Source organism: Crinia signifera, chromosome 8, assembly GCF_055691185.1.
Source record: "Crinia signifera chromosome 8, ASM5569118v1, whole genome shotgun sequence".
In the NCBI taxonomy this organism is placed as follows: Eukaryota; Metazoa; Chordata; class Amphibia; order Anura; family Myobatrachidae; genus Crinia; species Crinia signifera.
Genome location: NC_139224.1, coordinates 89,580,402 through 89,597,077, shown reverse-complemented (window position 1 = coordinate 89,597,077; position 16,676 = coordinate 89,580,402). Strand labels below are relative to the sequence as shown.

The following is a 16,676-nucleotide window of genomic DNA, read 5'->3' as shown; positions in this document are numbered from 1 at the left end:
GTTGATGCAATTCAAATTAGGGATGGCCATCGGCCATCGATGTTTATAAACCATCGATGGGTTATGGTCGATGTTCAATAGTTTTGACATTAATGGGGGAGAACCAGATGGTTTCACACCATCAATGTCAAGCTCAAATGACTAGTTTTGTTTTGCTATTTCCTGGTACACGGAGCATAGCTCCACCCACAACACCAGTGAAGCCCCGCCCCCATATTCTGATTGGCCCACAGGCCAGTCAGTCAAATCCAATGGATGACCACTGATATGTAACTACATCGATGGAAAGGCCACAATGGCCATCATTAATACGCATTCAAAACAATCCATTCCGATTGGTTTATGTACTGTCAGTCAATAGTTTTCTATTTTACTACTTTTGATGGGACCATCATGCAATAGTCTTCAACCACAAAGCCAATTGGTCAAAAATGTTCTTGTTATCAACCATCTTTGGTTGGTTTTGTAGGTTTTCAATTAGACTAGGGTGTGGAAGGACCTAAGTAAGCCATCACCTAAAGAATTACCACACTGTTTAGGCCCAATTCCAACTGCTTTTGGCAGCTAAACAGTGTTGAGCCTCTTTAGTAGTTTAATTTAAGACCCCCTGCTAATATCATGTCCTGTAGGTCTTTTTACATTACCAACACATGATTTTTTTCAGTAAGCCAATACAGTTAGGAAACTTTTTTATTAGCTTACCTGGTGATAGAAGTAGAAGAGGGCAAAAAAGTGCCTGTATCTCACCTACAGCCATACCAAATTGGAAAGGCCCAATCTCGTCTGATCTTGGAAGCTAAGCAGTGTTGGGCCTGGTTAGTACTTGGGTGGGAGACCACATGGGAACACCAGGTGCTGTAGGTTTTTTCACATTACTGGCAAATTGTTTTTATTCTCTAGCTATTTAAATTGGAAACTTTTTCTTTTTATTGCCAGTACAGACATTTGGAAGAGGTCAAACAGACACAATAGCCATCACCTAAAGACTTACCACACTGTTTAGGCCCAATTCCAACTGCTTTTGGCAGCTAAACAGTGTTGAGCCTCTTTACTTGTTTAATTTAAGACCCCTGCTAATATCATGTCCTGTAGGTCTTTTTACATTACCAACACATGATTTTTTTCAGTAAGCCAATACAGTTAGGAAACTTTTTTATTAGCTTACCTGGTGATAGAAGTAGAAGAGGGCAAAAAAAGTGGCTGTATCTCACCTACAGCCATACCACATTGGATAGGCCCAATCTCGTCTGATCTTGGAAGCTAAGCAGTGTTGGGCCTGGTTAGTACTTGGGTGGGAGACCACATGGGAACACCAGGTGCTGTAGTTTTTTTCACATTACTGGCAAATTGTTTCTATTCTCTAGCTATTTAAATTGGAAACTTTTTCTTTTTATTGCCAGCACAGACATTTGGAAGAGGTCAAACAGACACAATAGCCATCACCTAAAGAATTACTACACTGTTTAGGCCCAATTCCAACTGCTTTTGGCAGCTAAACAGTGTTGAGCCTCTTTAGTAGTTTAATTTAAGACCCCCTGCTAATATCGTGTCCTGTAGGTCTTTTTACCTTACCAACACATGATTTTTTTCAGTAAGCCAATACAGTTCGGAAACTTTTTTATTAGCTTACCTGGTGATAGAAGTAGAAGAGGGCAAAAAAGTGCCTGTATCTCACCTACAGCCATACCACATTGGATAGGCCCAATCTCGTCTGATCTTGGAAGCTAAGCAGTGTTGGGCCTGGTTAGTACTTGGGTGGGAGACCACATGGGAACACCAGATGCTGTAGGTTTTTTCACATTACTGGCAAATTGTTTTTTTTCTCTAGCTATTTAAATTGGAAACTTTTTCTTTTTATTGCCAGTATAGACATTTGGAAGAGGTCAAACAGACACAATAGCCATCACCTAAAGACTTACCACACTGTTTAGGCCCAATTCCAACTGCTTTTTGCAGCTAAACAGTGTTGAGCCTCTTTAGTAGTTTAATTTAAGACCCCCTGCTAATTTCATGTCCTGTAGGTCTTTTTACATTACCAACACATGATTTTTTTCAGTAAGCCAATACAGTTAGGAAACTTTTGTATTAGCTTACCCGGTGATAGAAGTAGAAGAGGGCAAAAAAGTGCCTGTATCTCACCTACAGCCATACCACATTGGATAGGCCCAATCTTGTCTTATCTTGGAAGCTAAGCAGTGTTGGGCCTGGTTAGTACTTGGGTGGGAGACGACATGGGAACACCAGGTGCTGTAGGTTTTTTCACATTACTGGCACATTGTTTTTATTCTCTAGCTATTTAAATTGGAAACTTTTTTTATTTTATTGCCAGTACAGACATTTGGAAGAGGTCAAACAGACACAATAGCCATCAACTAAAGACTTACCACACTGTTTAGGCCCAATTCCAACTGCTTTTGGCAGCTAAACAGTGTTGAGCCTCTTTAGTAGTTTAATTTAAGACCCCCTGCTAATATCATGTCCTGTAGGTCTTTTTACATTACCAACACATGATTTTTTTCAGTAAGCCAATACAGTTAGGAAACTTTTGTATTAGCTTACCCGTTGATAGAATTAGAAGAGGGCAAAAAAGTGCCTGTATCTCACCTACAGCCATACCACATTGGATAGGCCCAATCTCGTCTGATCTTGGAAGCTAAGCTGTGTTGGGCCTGGTTAGTACTTGGGTTGGAGACCACATGGGAACACCAGGTGCTGTAGGTTTTTTTCACATTACTGGCAAATTGTTTTTATTCTCTAGCTATTTAAATTGGAAACTGTTTCTTTTTATTGCCAGCACAGACATTTGGAAGAGGTCAAACAGACACAATAGCCATCACCTAAAGAATTACCACACTGTTTAGGCCCAATTCCAACTGCTTTTGGCAGCTAAACAGTGTTGGGCCTCTTTAGTAGTTTAATTTAAGACCCCCTGCTAATATCGTGTCCTGTAGGTCTTTTTACATTACCAACACATGATTTTTTTCAGTAAGCCAATACAGTTCGGAAACTTTTTTATTAGCTTACCTGGTGATAGAAGTAGAAGAGATCAAAAAAGTGCCTGTATCTCACCTACAGCCATACCACATTGGATAGGCCCAATCTCGTCTGATCTTGGAAGCTAAGCAGTGTTGGGCCTGGTTAGTACTTGGGTGGGAGACCACATGGGAACACCAGGTGCTGTAGGTTTTTTCACATTACTGGCAAATTGTTTTTATTCTCTAGCTATTTAAATTGAAACTTTTTCTTTTTATTGCCAGTACATACATTTGGAAGAGGTCAAACAGACACAATAGCCATCACCTACAGACTTACCACACTGTTTAGGCCCAATTCCAACTGCTTTTGGCAGCTAAACAGTGTTGAGCCTCTTTACTAGTTTAATTTAAGACCCCCTGCTAATATCATGTCCTGTAGGTCTTTTTACATTACCAACACATGATTTTTTTCAGTAAGCCAATACATTTAGGAAACTTTTTTATTAGCTTACCTGGTGATAGAAGTAGAAGAGGGCAAAAAGTGCCTATATTTCACCTACAGCCATACCACATTGGATAGGCCCAATCTCGTCTGATCTTGGAAGTTAAGCAGTGTTGGGCCTGGTTAGTACTTTGGTGGGAGACCACATAAGAACACCAGATGCTCTAGGTCTTTTCCCATTACTGGCAAATTGTTTTTATTCTTTAGCTATTTAAATTGGAAACTTTTTATTTTTATTGCCAGCACAGACATTTGGAAGAGGTCAAACAGACACAATAGCCATCACCTAAAGACTTACCACACTCTTTAGGGCCAATTCCAACTGCTTTTGGCAGCTAAACAGTGTTGAGCCTCTTTAGTAGTTTAATTTAAGACCCCCTGCTAATATCATGTCCTGTAGGTCTTTTTACATTACCAACACATGATTTTTTTCAGTAAGCCAATACAGTTAGGAAACTTTTTTATTAGCTTACCTGGTGATAGAAGTAGAAGAGAGCAAAAAAGTGCCTGTATCTCACCTACAGCCATACCACATTGGATAGGCCCAATCTCGTCTGATCTTGGAAGCTAAGCAGTGTTGGGCCTGGTTAGTACTTGGGTGGGAGACCACATGGGAACACCAGGTGCTGTAGGTTTTTTCACATTACTGGCAAATTGTTTTTATTCTCTAGCTATTTAAATTGAAACTGTTTCTTTTTATTGCCAGTACAGACATTTGGAAGAGGTCAAACAGACACAATAGCCATCACCTAAAGACTTACCACACTGTTTAGGCCCAATTCCAACTGCTTTTGGCAGCTAAACAGTGTTGAGCCTCTTTACTAGTTTAATTTAAGACCCCCTGCTAATATCATGTCCTGTAGGTCTTTTTACATTACCAACACATGATTTTTTTCAGTAAGCCAATACAGTTAGGAAACTTTTGTATTAGCTTACCCGGTGATAGAAGTAGAAGAGGGCAAAAAAGTGCCTGTATCTCACCTACAGCCATACCACATTGGATAGACACAATCTCGTCTGGTCTTGGAAGCTAAGCAGTGTTGGGCCTGGTTAGTACTTGGGTGGGAGACCACATGGGAACACTAGGTGCTGTAGTTTTTTTCACATTACTGGCAAATTGATTTTATTCTCTAGCTATTTAAATTGAAAACTTTTTCTTTTTATTGCCAGTACAGACATTTGGAAGAGGTCAAACAGACACAATAGCCATCACCTAAAGACTTACCACACTGTTTAGGCCCAATTCCAACTGCTTTTTGCAGCTAAACAGTGTTGAGCCTCTTTAGTAGTTTAATTTAAGACCCCCTGCTAATATCATGTCCTGTAGGTCTTTTTAGATTACCAACACATGATTTTTTTCAGTAAGCCAATACAGTTAGGAAACTTTTGTATTAGCTTACCCGGTGATAGAAGTAGAAGAGGGCAAAAAAGTGACTGTATCGCACATACAGCCATACCACATTGGATAGGCCCAATCTTGTCTTATCTTGGAAGCTAAGCAGTGTTGGGCCTGGTTAGTACTTGGGTGGGAGACGACATGGGAACACCAGGTGCTGTAGGTTTTTTCACATTACTGGCACATTGTTTTTATTCTCTAGCTATTTAAATTGGAAACTTTTTTTATTTTATTGCCAGTACAGACATTTGGAAGAGGTCAAACAGACACAATAGCCATCAACTAAAGACTTACCACACTGTTTAGGCCCAATTCCAACTGCTTTTGGCAGCTAAACAGTGTTGAGCCTCTTTAGTAGTTTAATTTAAGACCCCCTGCTAATATCATGTCCTGTAGGTCTTTTTACATTACCAACACATGATTTTTTTCAGTAAGCCAATACAGTTAGGAAACTTTTGTATTAGCTTACCCGTTGATAGAAGTAGAAGAGATCAAAAAAGTGCCTGTATCTCACCTACAGCCATACCACATTTGATAGGCCCAATCTCGTCTGATCTTGGAAGCTAAGCAGTGTTGGGCCTGGTTAGTACTTGGGTGGGAGACCACATGGGAACACCAGGTGCTGTAGGTTTTTTCACATTACTGGCAAATTGTTTTTATTCTCTAGCTATTTAAATTGAAACTTTTTCTTTTTATTGCCAGTACAGACATTTGGAAGAGGTCAAACAGACACAATAGCCATCACCTACAGACTTACCACACTGTTTAGGCCCAATTCCAACTGCTTTTGGCAGCTAAACAGTGTTGAGCCTCTTTAGTAGTTTAATTTAAGACCCCCTGCTAATATCATGTCCTGTAGGTCTTTTTACATTACCAACACATGATTTTTTTCAGTAAGCCAATACATTTAGAAAACTTTTTTATTAGCTTACCTGGTGATAGAAGTAGAAGAGGGCAAAAAGTGCCTATATTTCACCTACAGCCATACCACATTGGATAGGCCCAATCTCGTCTGATCTTGGAAGTTAAGCAGTGTTGGGCCTGGTTAGTACTTTGGTGGGAGACCACATAAGAACACCAGGTGCTCTAGGTCTTTTCACATTACTGGCAAATTGTTTTTATTCTTTAGCTATTTAAATTGGAAACTTTTTATTTTTATTGCCAGCACAGACATTTGGAAGAGGTCAAACAGACACAATAGCCATCACCTAAAGACTTACCACACTCTTTAGGGCCAATTCCAACTGCTTTTGGCAGCTAAACAGTGTTGAGCCTCTTTAGTAGTTTAATTTAAGACCCCCTGCTAATATCATGTCCTGTAGGTCTTTTTACATTACCAACACATGATTTTTTTCAGTAAGCCAATACAGTTAGGAAACTTTTTTATTAGCTTACCTGGTGATAGAAGTAGAAGAGAGCAAAAAAGTGCCTGTATCTCACCTACAGCCATACCACATTGGATAGGCCCAATCTCGTCTGATCTTGGAAGCTAAGCAGTGTTGGGCCTGGTTAGTACTTGGGTGGGAGACCACATGGGAACACCAGGTGCTGTAGGTTTTTTCACATTACTGGCAAATTGTTTTTATTCTCTAGCTATTTAAATTGAAACTTTTTCTTTTTATTGCCAGTACAGACATTTGGAAGAGGTCAAATAGACACAATAGCCATCACCTAAAGACTTACCACACTGTTTAGGCCCAATTCCAACTGCTTTTGGCAGCTAAACAGTGTTGAGCCTCTTTAGTAGTTTAATTTAAGACCCCCTGCTAATATCATGTCCTGTAGGTCTTTTTACATTACCAACACATGATTTTTTTCAGTAAGCCAATACATTTAGGAAACTTTTTTATTAGCTTACCTGGTGATAGAAGTAGAAGAGGGCAAAAAGTGCCTATATTTCACCTACAGCCATACCACATTGGATAGGCCCAATCTCGTCTGATCTTGGAAGTTAAGCAGTGTTGGGCCTGGTTAGTACTGTGGTGGGAGACCACATAAGAACACCAGGTGCTCTAGGTCTTTTCACATTACTGGCAAATTGTTTTTATTCTCTAGCTATTTAAATTGGAAACTTTTTATTTTTATTGCAAGCACAGACATTTGGAAGAGGTCAAACAGACACAATAGCCATCACCTAAAGACTTACCACACTCTTTAGGGCCAATTCCAACTGCTTTTGGCAGCTAAACAGTGTTGAGCCTCTTTAGTAGTTTAATTTAAGACCCCCTGCTAATATCATGTCCTGTAGGTCTTTTTACATTACCAACACATGATTTTTTTCAGTAAGCCAATACAGTTAGGAAACTTTTTTATTAGCTTACCTGGTGATAGAAGTAGAAGAGGGCAAAAAAGTGCCTGTATCTCACCTACAGCCATACCACATTGGATAGGCCCAATCTCATCTGATCTTGGAAGCTAAGCAGTGTTGGGCCTGGTTAGTACTTGGGTGGGAGACCACATGGGAACACCAGGTCCTGTAGGTTTTTTCACATTACTGGCAAATTGTTTTTATTCTCTAGCTATTTAAATTGGAAACTTTTTCTTTCTATTGCCAGTACAGACATTTGGAAGAGGTCAAACAGACACAATAGCCATCACCTAAAGACTTACCACACTGTTTAGGCCCAATTCCAACTTTTTTTTCCAGCTAAACAGTGTTGAGCCTCTTTAGTAGTTTAATTTAAGACCCCCTGCTAATATCATGTCCTGTAGGTCTTTTTACATTACCAACACATGATTTTTTTCATTAAGCCAATACAGTTAGGAAACTTTTTTATTAGCTTACCTGGTGATAGAAGTAGAAGAGGGCAAAAAAGTGCCTTTGTCTCACCTACAGCCATACCACATTGGATAGGCCCAATCTTGTCTGATCTTGGAAGCAAAGCAGTGTTGGGCCTGGTTAGTACTTGGGTGGGAGACCACATGGGAACACCAGGTGCTGTAGGTTTTTTCACATTACTGGCAAATTGTTTTTATTCTCTAGCTATTTAAATTGGAAACTTTTTCTTTTTATTGCCAGTACAGACATTTGGAAGAGGTCAAACAGACACAATAGCCATCACCTAAAGACTTACCACACTGTTTAGGCCCAATTCCAACTGCTTTTTGCAGCTAAACAGTGTTGAGCCTCTTTAGTAGTTTAATTTAAGACCCCCTGCTAATATCATGTCCTGTAGGTCTTTTTACATTACCAACACATGATTTTTTTCAGTAAGCCAATACAGTTAGGAAACTTTTGTATTAGCTTACCCGGTGATAGAAGTAGAAGAGGGCAAAAAAGTGCCTGTATCTCACCTACAGCCATACCACATTGGATAGGCCCAATCTCGTCTGATCTTGGAAGCTAAGCTGTGTTGGGCCTGGTTAGTACTTGGGTGGGAGACCACATGGGAACACCAGGTGCTGTAGGTTTTTTCACATTACTGGCAAATTGTTTTTATTCTCTAGCTATTTAAATTGGAAACTGTTTCTTTTTATTGCCAGCACAGACATTTGGAAGAGGTCAAACAGACACAATAGCCATCACCTAAAGACTTACCACACTGTTTAGGCCCAATTCCAACTGCTTTTGGCAGCTAAACAGTGTTGAGCCTCTTTAGTAGTTTAATTTAAGACCCCCTGCTAATATCATGTCCTGTAGGTCTTTTTACATTACCAACACATGATTTTTTTCAGTAAGCCAATACAGTTAGGAAACTTTTTTATTAGCTTACCTGGTGATAGAAGTAGAAGAGGGCAAAAAAGTGCCTGTATCTCACCTACAGCCATACCACATTGGATAGGCCCAATCTCGTCTGGTCTTGGAAGCTAAGCAGTGTTGGGCCTGGTTAGTACTTGGGTGGGAGACCACATGGGAACACCTGGTCCTGTAGGTTTTTTCACATTACTGGCAAATTGTTTTTATTCTCTAGCTATTTAAATTGGAAACTTTTTCTTTCTATTGCCAGTACAGACATTTGGAAGAGGTCAAACAGACACAATAGCCATCACCTAAAGACTTACCACACTGTTTAGGCCCAATTCCAACTGCTTTTGGCAGCTAAACAGTGTTGAGCCTCTTTAGTAGTTTAATTTAAGACCCCCTGCTAATATCATGTCCTGTAGGTCTTTTTACATTACCAACACATGATTTTTTTCAGTAAGCCAATACAGTTAGGAAACTTTTTTATTAGCTTACCTGGTGATAGAAGTAGAAGAGGGCAAAAAAGTGCCTGTGTCTCACCTACAGCCATACCACATTGGATAGGCCCAATCTCGTCTGATCTTGGAAGCTAAGCAGTGTTGGGCCTGGTTAGTACTTGGGTGGAAGAGCACATGGGAACACCAGGTGCTGTAGGTTTAGTCACATTAGTGGCAAATTGTTTTTATTCTCTAGCTATTTAAATTGGAAACTGTTTCTTTTTATTGCCAGCACAGACATTTGGAAGAGGTCAAACAGACACAATAGCCATCACCTAAAGAATTACCACACTGTTTAGGCCCAATTCCAACTGCTTTTGGCAGCTAAACAGTGTTGAGCCTCTTTAGTAGTTTAATTTAAGACCCCCTGCTAATATCGTGTCCTGTAGGTCTTTTTACATTACCAACACATGATTTTTTTCAGTAAGCCAATACAGTTCGGAAACTTTTTTATTAGCTTACCTGGTGATAGAAGTAGAAGAGAGCAAAAAAGTGCCTGTATCTCGCCTACAGCCATACCACATTGGATAGGCCCAATCTCGTCTGATCTTGGAAGCTAAGCAGTGTTGGGCCTGGTTAGTACTTGGGTGGGAGACCACATGGGAACACCAGGTGCTGTAGGTTTTTTCACATTACTGGCAAATTGTTTTTATTCTCTAGCTATTTAAATTGGAAACTTTTTCTTTTCATTGCCAGTACAGACATTTGGAAGAGGTCAAACAGACACAATAGCCATCACCTAAAGACTTACCACACTGTTTAGGCCCAATTCCAACTGCTTTTGGCAGCTAAACAGTGTTGAGCCTCTTTAGTAGTTTAATTTAAGACCCCCTGCTAATATCATGTCCTGTATTTCTTTTTACATTACCAACACATGATTTTTTTCAGTAAGCCAATACATTTAGGAAACTTTTTTATTAGCTTACCTGGTGATAGAAGTAGAAGAGGGCAAAAAGTGCCTGTATTTCACCTACAGCCATACAACATTGGATAGGCCCAATCTCGTCTGATCTTGGAAGTTAAGCAGTGTTGGGAATGGTTAGTACTTTGGTGGGAGACCACATAAGAACACCAAGTGCTCTAGCTTTTTTCACATTACTGGCAAATTGTTTTTATTCTCTAGCTATTTAAATTGGAAACTTTTTATTTTTATTGCCAGCACAGACATTTGGAAGAGGTCAAACAGACACAATAGCCATCACCTAAAGACTTACCACACTGTTTAGGGCCAATTCCAACTGCTTTTGGCAGCTAAACAGTGTTGAGCCTCTTTAGTAGTTTAATTTAAGACCCCCTGCTAATATCATGTCCTGTAGGTCTTTTTACATTACCAACACATGGTTTTTTCAGTAAGCCAATACAGTTAGGAAACTTTTTTATTAGCTTACCTGGTGATAGAAGTAGAAGAGGGCAAAAAAGTGCCTGTGTCTCACCTACAGCCATACCATATTGGATAGGCCCAATCTCGTCTGATCTTGGAAGCTAAGCAGTGTTGGGCCTGGTTAGTACTTGGGTGGGAGAGCACATGGGAACACCAGGTGCTGTAGGTTTTTTCACATTAGTGGCAAATTGTTTTTATTCTCTAGCTATTTAAATTGGAAACTTTTTCTTTTCATTGCCAGTACAGACATTTGGAAGAGGTCAAACAGACACAATAGCCATCACCTAAAGACTTACCACACTGTTTAGGCCCAATTCCAACTGCTTTTGGCAGCTAAACAGTGTTGAGCCTCTTTAGTAGTTTAATTTAAGACCCCCTGCTAATATCATGTCCTGTATTTCTTTTTACATTACCAACACATGATTTTTTTCAGTAAGCCAATACATTTAGGAAACTTTTTTATTAGCTTACCTGGTGATAGAAGTAGAAGAGGGCAAAAAGTGCCTGTATTTCACCTACAGCCATACCACATTGGATAGGCCCAATCTCGTCTGATCTTGGAAGTTAAGCAGTGTTGGGAATGGTTAGTATTTTGGTGGGAGACCACATAAGAACACCAAGTGTTTTAGCTTTTTTCACATTACTGGCAAATTGTTTTTATTCTCTAGCTATTTAAATTGGAAACTTTTTATTTTTATTGCCAGCACAGACATTTGGAAGAGGTCAAACAGACACAATACCCATCACCTAAAGACTTACCACACTGTTTAGGGCCAATTCCAACTGCTTTTGGCAGCTAAACAGTGTTGAGCCTCTTTAGTAGTTTAATTTAAGACCCCCTGCTAATATCATGTCCTGTAGGTCTTTTTACATTACCAACACATGATTTTTTTCAGTAAGCCAATACAGTTAGGAAACTTTTTTATTAGCTTACCTGGTGATAGAAGTAGAAGAGGGCAAAAAAGTGCCTGTGTCTCACCTACAGCAATACCACATTGGATAGGCCCAATCTCGTCTGATCTTGGAAGCTAAGCATTGTTGGGCCTGGTTAGTACTTGGGTGGGAGACCACATGGGAACACCAGGTCCTGTAGGTTTTTTCACATTACTGGCAAATTGTTTTTATTCTCTAGCTATTTAAATTGGAAACTTTTTCTTTCTATTGCCAGTACAGACATTTGGAAGAGGTCAAACAGACACAATAGCCATCACCTAAAGAATTACCACACTGTTTAGGCCCAATTCCAACTGCTTTTGGCAGCTAAACAGTGTTGAGTCTCTTTAGTAGTTTAATTTAAGACCCCCTGCTAATATCATGTCCAGTAGGTCTTTTTACATTACCAACACATGATTTTTTTCAGTAAGCCAATACAGTTAGGAAACTTTTTTATTAGCTTACCTGGTGATAGAAGTAGAAGAGGGCAAAAAAGTGCCTGTGTCTCACCTACAGCCATACCACATTGGATAGGCCCAATCTCGTCTGATCTGGGAAGCTAAGCAGTGTTGGGCCTGGTTTGTACTTGGGTGGGAGACCACATGGGAACACCAGATGCTGTAGATTTTTTCACATTACTGGCAAATTGTTTTTATTCTCTAGCTATTTAAATTGGAAACTTTTTCTTTTTATTGCCAGCACAGACATTTGGAAGAGGTCAAACAGACACAATAGCCATCACCTAAAGACTTACCACACTGTTTAGGCCCAATTCCAACTGCTTTTGGCAGCTAAACAGTGTTGAGCCTCTTTAGTAGTTTAATTTAAGACCCCCTGCTAATATCATGTCCTGTAGGTCTTTTTACATTACCAACACATGATTTTTTTCAGTAAGCCAATACAGTTAGGAAACTTTTTTATTAGCTTACCTGGTGATAGACGTAGAAGAGGGCAAAAAAGTGACTGTATTTCACCTACAGCCATACCACATTGGATAGGCCCAATCTCGTCTGATCTTGGAAGCTACGCAGTGTTGGGCTTTGTTAGTACTTGGGTGGGAGACCACATGGGAATACCAAGTGCTGTAGGTTTTTTCACATTACTGGCAAATTGTTTTTATTCTCTAGCTATTTAAATTTAAACTTTTTCTTTTTATTGCCAGTACAGACATTTGGAAGAGGTCAAACAGACACAATAGCCATCACCTAAAGACTTACCACACTGTTTAGGCCCAATTCCAACTGCTTTTGGCAGCTAAACAGTGTTGAGCCTCTTTAGTAGTTTAATTTAAGACCCCCTGCTAATATCATGTCCTGTAGGTCTTTTTACATTACCAACACATGATTTTTTTCAGTAAGCCAATACATTTAGGAAAGTTTTTTATTAGCTTACCTGGTGATAGAAGTAGAAGAGGGCAAAAAGTGCCTTTATTTCACCTACAGCCATACCACATTGGATAGGCCCAATCTCGTCTGATCTTGGAAGTTAAGCAGTGTTGGGCCTGGTTAGTACTTTGGTGGGAGACCCCATGGGAACACCAGGTGCTCTAGGTCTTTTCACATTACTGGCAAATTGTTTTTATTCTCTAGCTATTTAAATTGGAAACTTTTTCTTTTTATTGCCAGCACAGACATTTGGAAGAGGTCAAACAGACACAATAACCATCACCTAAAGACTTACCACACTGTTTAGGCCCAATTCCAACTGCTTTTGGCAGCTAAACAGTGTTGAGCCTCTTTAGTAGTTTAATTTAAGACCCCCTGCTAATATCATGTCCTGTAGGTCTTTTTACATTACCAACACATGATTTTTTTCAGTAAGCCAATACAGTTAGGAAACTTTTTTATTAGCTTACCTGGTGATAGAAGTAGAAGAGGGCAAAAAAGTGCCTGTATCTCACCTACAGCCATACCACATTGGATAGGCCCAATCTCGTCTGGTCTTGGAAGCTAAGCAGTGTTGGGCCTGGTTAGTACTCGGGTGGGAGACCACATGGGAACACCAGGTCCTGTAGGTTTTTTCACATTACTGGCAAATTGTTTTTATTCTCTAGCTATTTAAATTGGAAACTTTTTCTTTCTATTGCCAGTACAGACATTTGGAAGAGGTCAAACAGACACAATAGCCATCACCTAAAGACTTACCACACTGTTTAGGCCCAATTCCAACTGCTTTTGGCAGCTAAACAGTGTTGAGCCTCTTTAGTAGTTTAATTTAAGACCCCCTGCTAATATCATGTCCTGTAGGTCTTTTTACATTACCAACACATGATTTTTTTCAGTAAGCCAATACAGTTAGGAAACTTTTTTATTAGCTTACCTGGTGATAGAAGTAGAAGAGGGCAAAAAAGTGCCTGTGTCTCACCTACAGCCATACCACATTGGATAGGCCCAACCTCGTCTGATCTTGGAAGCTAAGCAGTGTTGGGCCTGGTTAGTACTTGGGTGGAAGAGCACATGGGAACACCAGGTGCTGTAGGTTTTTTCACATTAGTGGCAAATTGTTTTTATTCTCTAGCTATTTAAATTGGAAACTGTTTCTTTTTATTGCCAGCACAGACATTTGGAAGAGGTCAAACAGACACAATAGCCATCACCTAAAGAATTACCACACTGTTTAGGCCCAATTCCAACTGCTTTTGGCAGCTAAACAGTGTTGAGCCTCTTTAGTAGTTTAATTTAAGACCCCCTGCTAATATCGTGTCCTGTAGGTCTTTTTACATTACCAACACATGATTTTTTTCAGTAAGCCAATACAGTTCGGAAACTTTTTTATTAGCTTACCTGGTGATAGAAGTAGAAGAGAGCAAAAAAGTGCCTGTATCTCGCCTACAGCCATACCACATTGGATAGGCCCAATCTCGTCTGATCTTGGAAGCTAAGCAGTGTTGGGCCTGGTTAGTACTTGGGTGGGAGACCACATGGGAACACCAGGTGCTGTAGGTTTTTTCACATTACTGGCAAATTGTTTTTATTCTCTAGCTATTTAAATTGGAAACTTTTTCTTTTCATTGCCAGTACAGACATTTGGAAGAGGTCAAACAGACACAATAGCCATCACCTAAAGACTTACCACACTGTTTAGGCCCAATTCCAACTGCTTTTGGCAGCTAAACAGTGTTGAGCCTCTTTAGTAGTTTAATTTAAGACCCCCTGCTAATATCATGTCCTGTAGGTCTTTTTACATTACCAACACATGATTTTTTTCAGTAAGCCAATACAGTTAGGAAACTTTTTTATTAGCTTACCTGGTGATAGAAGTAGAAGAGGGCAAAAATGTGCCTGTGTCTCACCTACAGCCATACCACATTGGATAGGCCCAATCTTGTCTGATCTTGGAAGCTAAGCAGTGTTGGGCCTGGTTAGTACTTGGGTGGGAGACCACATGGGAACACCAGATGCTGAAGGTTTTTTCACATTACTGGCAAATTGTTTTTATTCTCTAGCTATTTAAATTGGAAACTTTTTCTTTTTATTGCCAGCACAGACATTTGGAAGAGGTCAAACAGACACAATAGCCATCACCTAAAGACTTACCACACTGTTTAGGGCCAATTCCAACTGCTTTTGGCAGCTAAACAGTGTTGAGCCTCTTTAGTAGTTTAATTTAAGACCCCCTGCTAATATCATGTCCTGTAGGTCTTTTTACATTACCAACACATGATTTTTTTCAGTAAGCCAATACAGTTAGGAAACTTTTTTATTAGCTTACCTGGTGATAGAAGTAGAAGAGGGCAAAAAAGTGCCTGTGTCTCACCTACAGCCATACCATATTGGATAGGCCCAATCTCGTCTGATCTTGGAAGCTAAGCAGTGTTGGGCCTGGTTAGTACTTGGGTGGGAGAGCACATGGGAACACCAGGTGCTGTAGGTTTTTTCACATTAGTGGCAAATTGTTTTTATTCTCTAGCTATTTAAATTGGAAACTGTTTCTTTTTATTGCCAGCACAGACATTTGGAAGAGGTCAAACAGACACAATAGCCATCACCTAAAGAATTACCACACTGTTTAGGCCCAATTCCAACTGCTTTTGGCAGCTAAACAGTGTTGAGCCTCTTTAGTAGTTTAATTTAAGACCCCCTGCTAATATCGTGTCCTGTAGGTCTTTTTACATTACCAACACATGATTTTTTTCAGTAAGCCAATACAGTTCGGAAACTTTTTTATTAGCTTACCTGGTGATAGAAGTAGAAGAGAGCAAAAAAGTGCCTGTATCTCGCCTACAGCCATACCACATTGGATAGGCCCAATCTCGTCTGATCTTGGAAGCTAAGCAGTGTTGGGCCTGGTTAGTACTTGGGTGGGAGACCTCATGGGAACACCAGGTGCTGTAGGTTTTTTCACATTACTGGCAAATTGTTTTTATTCTCTAGCTATTTAAATTGGAAACTTTTTCTTTTCATTGCCAGTACAGACATTTGGAAGAGGTCAAACAGACACAATAGCCATCACCTAAAGACTTACCACACTGTTTAGGCCCAATTCCAACTGCTTTTGGCAGCTAAACAGTGTTGAGCCTCTTTAGTAGTTTCATTTAAGACCCCCTGCTAATATCATGTCCTGTAGGTCTTTTTACATTACCAACACATGATTTTTTTCAGTAAGCCAATACATTTAGGAAACTTTTTTATTAGCTTACCTGGTGATAGAAGTAGAAGAGGGCAAAAAGTGCCTGTATTTCACCTACAGCCATACCACATTGGATAGGCCCAATCTCGTCTGATCTTGGAAGTTAAGCAGTGTTGGGAATGGTTAGTACTTGGGTGGGAGACCACATGGGAACACCAGGTCCTGTAGGTTTTTTCACATTACTGGCAAATTGTTTTTATTCTCTAGCTATTTAAATTGGAAACTTTTTCTTTCTATTGCCAGTACAGACATTTGGAAGAGGTCAAACAGACACAATAGCCATCACCTAAAGAATTACCACACTGTTTAGGCCCAATTACAACTGCTTTTGGCAGCTAAACAGTGTTGAGCCTCTTTAGTAGTTTAATTTAAGACCCCCTGCTAATATCATGTCCAGTAGGTCTTTTTACATTACCAACACATGATTTTTTTCAGTAAGCCAATACAGTTAGGAAACTTTTTTATTAGCTTACCTGGTGATAGAAGTAGAAGAGGGCAAAAAAGTGCCTGTGTCTCACCTACAGCCATACCACATTGGATAGGCCCAATCTCGTCTGATCTGGGAAGCTAAGCAGTGTTGGGCCTGGTTAGTACTTGGGTGGGAGACCACATGGGAACACCAGGTCCTGTAGGTTTTTTCACATTACTGGCAAATTGTTTTTATTCTCTAGCTATTTAAAT

At 39.8% G+C, this 16,676-nt stretch overlaps 19 non-coding genes and 16 pseudogenes across 19 annotated transcripts; all 35 read left to right on the top strand.

The window, feature by feature from the left end:
• Positions 1–745: 745 nt before the first annotated feature.
• LOC146034033 (5S ribosomal RNA) lies at positions 746–864 on the top strand. The gene has a single exon (XR_014459440.1). It is a non-coding gene; the product is annotated as a 5S ribosomal RNA (ribosomal RNA).
• A 345-nt stretch (positions 865–1,209) lies between these two features.
• LOC146033606 (5S ribosomal RNA) lies at positions 1,210–1,328 on the top strand. Its single transcript, XR_014459014.1, has one exon. It is a non-coding gene; the product is annotated as a 5S ribosomal RNA (ribosomal RNA).
• Positions 1,329–1,673: 345 nt separating this feature from the next.
• LOC146034669 (5S ribosomal RNA) lies at positions 1,674–1,792 on the top strand. The gene has a single exon (XR_014460073.1). It is a non-coding gene; the product is annotated as a 5S ribosomal RNA (ribosomal RNA).
• A 345-nt stretch (positions 1,793–2,137) lies between these two features.
• LOC146029139 (5S ribosomal RNA) lies at positions 2,138–2,256 on the top strand (annotated as a pseudogene).
• Positions 2,257–2,602: 346 nt separating this feature from the next.
• LOC146027874 (5S ribosomal RNA) lies at positions 2,603–2,721 on the top strand (annotated as a pseudogene).
• A 346-nt stretch (positions 2,722–3,067) lies between these two features.
• Positions 3,068–3,186, top strand: LOC146032575 (5S ribosomal RNA). Its single transcript, XR_014458003.1, has one exon. It is a non-coding gene; the product is annotated as a 5S ribosomal RNA (ribosomal RNA).
• A 343-nt stretch (positions 3,187–3,529) lies between these two features.
• LOC146028590 (5S ribosomal RNA) lies at positions 3,530–3,648 on the top strand (annotated as a pseudogene).
• A 345-nt stretch (positions 3,649–3,993) lies between these two features.
• On the top strand, positions 3,994–4,112 carry LOC146032574 (5S ribosomal RNA). Its single transcript, XR_014458002.1, has one exon. It is a non-coding gene; the product is annotated as a 5S ribosomal RNA (ribosomal RNA).
• Positions 4,113–4,456: 344 nt separating this feature from the next.
• Positions 4,457–4,575, top strand: LOC146028251 (5S ribosomal RNA; annotated as a pseudogene).
• A 345-nt stretch (positions 4,576–4,920) lies between these two features.
• Positions 4,921–5,039, top strand: LOC146029420 (5S ribosomal RNA; annotated as a pseudogene).
• A 346-nt stretch (positions 5,040–5,385) lies between these two features.
• LOC146033520 (5S ribosomal RNA) lies at positions 5,386–5,504 on the top strand. Its single transcript, XR_014458928.1, has one exon. It is a non-coding gene; the product is annotated as a 5S ribosomal RNA (ribosomal RNA).
• A 343-nt stretch (positions 5,505–5,847) lies between these two features.
• LOC146027732 (5S ribosomal RNA) lies at positions 5,848–5,966 on the top strand. The gene has a single exon (XR_014455119.1). It is a non-coding gene; the product is annotated as a 5S ribosomal RNA (ribosomal RNA).
• A 345-nt stretch (positions 5,967–6,311) lies between these two features.
• On the top strand, positions 6,312–6,430 carry LOC146032573 (5S ribosomal RNA). The gene has a single exon (XR_014458001.1). It is a non-coding gene; the product is annotated as a 5S ribosomal RNA (ribosomal RNA).
• A 343-nt stretch (positions 6,431–6,773) lies between these two features.
• LOC146027647 (5S ribosomal RNA) lies at positions 6,774–6,892 on the top strand. Its single transcript, XR_014455038.1, has one exon. It is a non-coding gene; the product is annotated as a 5S ribosomal RNA (ribosomal RNA).
• A 345-nt stretch (positions 6,893–7,237) lies between these two features.
• Positions 7,238–7,356, top strand: LOC146034308 (5S ribosomal RNA). The gene has a single exon (XR_014459715.1). It is a non-coding gene; the product is annotated as a 5S ribosomal RNA (ribosomal RNA).
• Positions 7,357–7,701: 345 nt separating this feature from the next.
• On the top strand, positions 7,702–7,820 carry LOC146035134 (5S ribosomal RNA). The gene has a single exon (XR_014460538.1). It is a non-coding gene; the product is annotated as a 5S ribosomal RNA (ribosomal RNA).
• A 345-nt stretch (positions 7,821–8,165) lies between these two features.
• Positions 8,166–8,284, top strand: LOC146033920 (5S ribosomal RNA). The gene has a single exon (XR_014459329.1). It is a non-coding gene; the product is annotated as a 5S ribosomal RNA (ribosomal RNA).
• Positions 8,285–8,629: 345 nt separating this feature from the next.
• On the top strand, positions 8,630–8,748 carry LOC146027705 (5S ribosomal RNA). Its single transcript, XR_014455093.1, has one exon. It is a non-coding gene; the product is annotated as a 5S ribosomal RNA (ribosomal RNA).
• Positions 8,749–9,093: 345 nt separating this feature from the next.
• LOC146027840 (5S ribosomal RNA) lies at positions 9,094–9,212 on the top strand (annotated as a pseudogene).
• A 345-nt stretch (positions 9,213–9,557) lies between these two features.
• Positions 9,558–9,676, top strand: LOC146033290 (5S ribosomal RNA). The gene has a single exon (XR_014458699.1). It is a non-coding gene; the product is annotated as a 5S ribosomal RNA (ribosomal RNA).
• Positions 9,677–10,020: 344 nt separating this feature from the next.
• Positions 10,021–10,139, top strand: LOC146029775 (5S ribosomal RNA; annotated as a pseudogene).
• Positions 10,140–10,483: 344 nt separating this feature from the next.
• Positions 10,484–10,602, top strand: LOC146027696 (5S ribosomal RNA). The gene has a single exon (XR_014455084.1). It is a non-coding gene; the product is annotated as a 5S ribosomal RNA (ribosomal RNA).
• Positions 10,603–10,946: 344 nt separating this feature from the next.
• Positions 10,947–11,065, top strand: LOC146029755 (5S ribosomal RNA; annotated as a pseudogene).
• A 345-nt stretch (positions 11,066–11,410) lies between these two features.
• On the top strand, positions 11,411–11,529 carry LOC146027778 (5S ribosomal RNA; annotated as a pseudogene).
• Positions 11,530–11,874: 345 nt separating this feature from the next.
• Positions 11,875–11,993, top strand: LOC146028919 (5S ribosomal RNA; annotated as a pseudogene).
• Positions 11,994–12,338: 345 nt separating this feature from the next.
• LOC146028295 (5S ribosomal RNA) lies at positions 12,339–12,457 on the top strand (annotated as a pseudogene).
• Positions 12,458–12,800: 343 nt separating this feature from the next.
• On the top strand, positions 12,801–12,919 carry LOC146034746 (5S ribosomal RNA). Its single transcript, XR_014460149.1, has one exon. It is a non-coding gene; the product is annotated as a 5S ribosomal RNA (ribosomal RNA).
• A 345-nt stretch (positions 12,920–13,264) lies between these two features.
• LOC146027853 (5S ribosomal RNA) lies at positions 13,265–13,383 on the top strand (annotated as a pseudogene).
• A 345-nt stretch (positions 13,384–13,728) lies between these two features.
• Positions 13,729–13,847, top strand: LOC146028540 (5S ribosomal RNA; annotated as a pseudogene).
• Positions 13,848–14,192: 345 nt separating this feature from the next.
• Positions 14,193–14,311, top strand: LOC146033289 (5S ribosomal RNA). Its single transcript, XR_014458698.1, has one exon. It is a non-coding gene; the product is annotated as a 5S ribosomal RNA (ribosomal RNA).
• A 345-nt stretch (positions 14,312–14,656) lies between these two features.
• LOC146028615 (5S ribosomal RNA) lies at positions 14,657–14,775 on the top strand (annotated as a pseudogene).
• A 345-nt stretch (positions 14,776–15,120) lies between these two features.
• Positions 15,121–15,239, top strand: LOC146027695 (5S ribosomal RNA). The gene has a single exon (XR_014455083.1). It is a non-coding gene; the product is annotated as a 5S ribosomal RNA (ribosomal RNA).
• Positions 15,240–15,584: 345 nt separating this feature from the next.
• LOC146033149 (5S ribosomal RNA) lies at positions 15,585–15,703 on the top strand. Its single transcript, XR_014458560.1, has one exon. It is a non-coding gene; the product is annotated as a 5S ribosomal RNA (ribosomal RNA).
• A 344-nt stretch (positions 15,704–16,047) lies between these two features.
• On the top strand, positions 16,048–16,166 carry LOC146028849 (5S ribosomal RNA; annotated as a pseudogene).
• Positions 16,167–16,511: 345 nt separating this feature from the next.
• LOC146028046 (5S ribosomal RNA) lies at positions 16,512–16,630 on the top strand (annotated as a pseudogene).
• Positions 16,631–16,676: the final 46 nt, after the last annotated feature.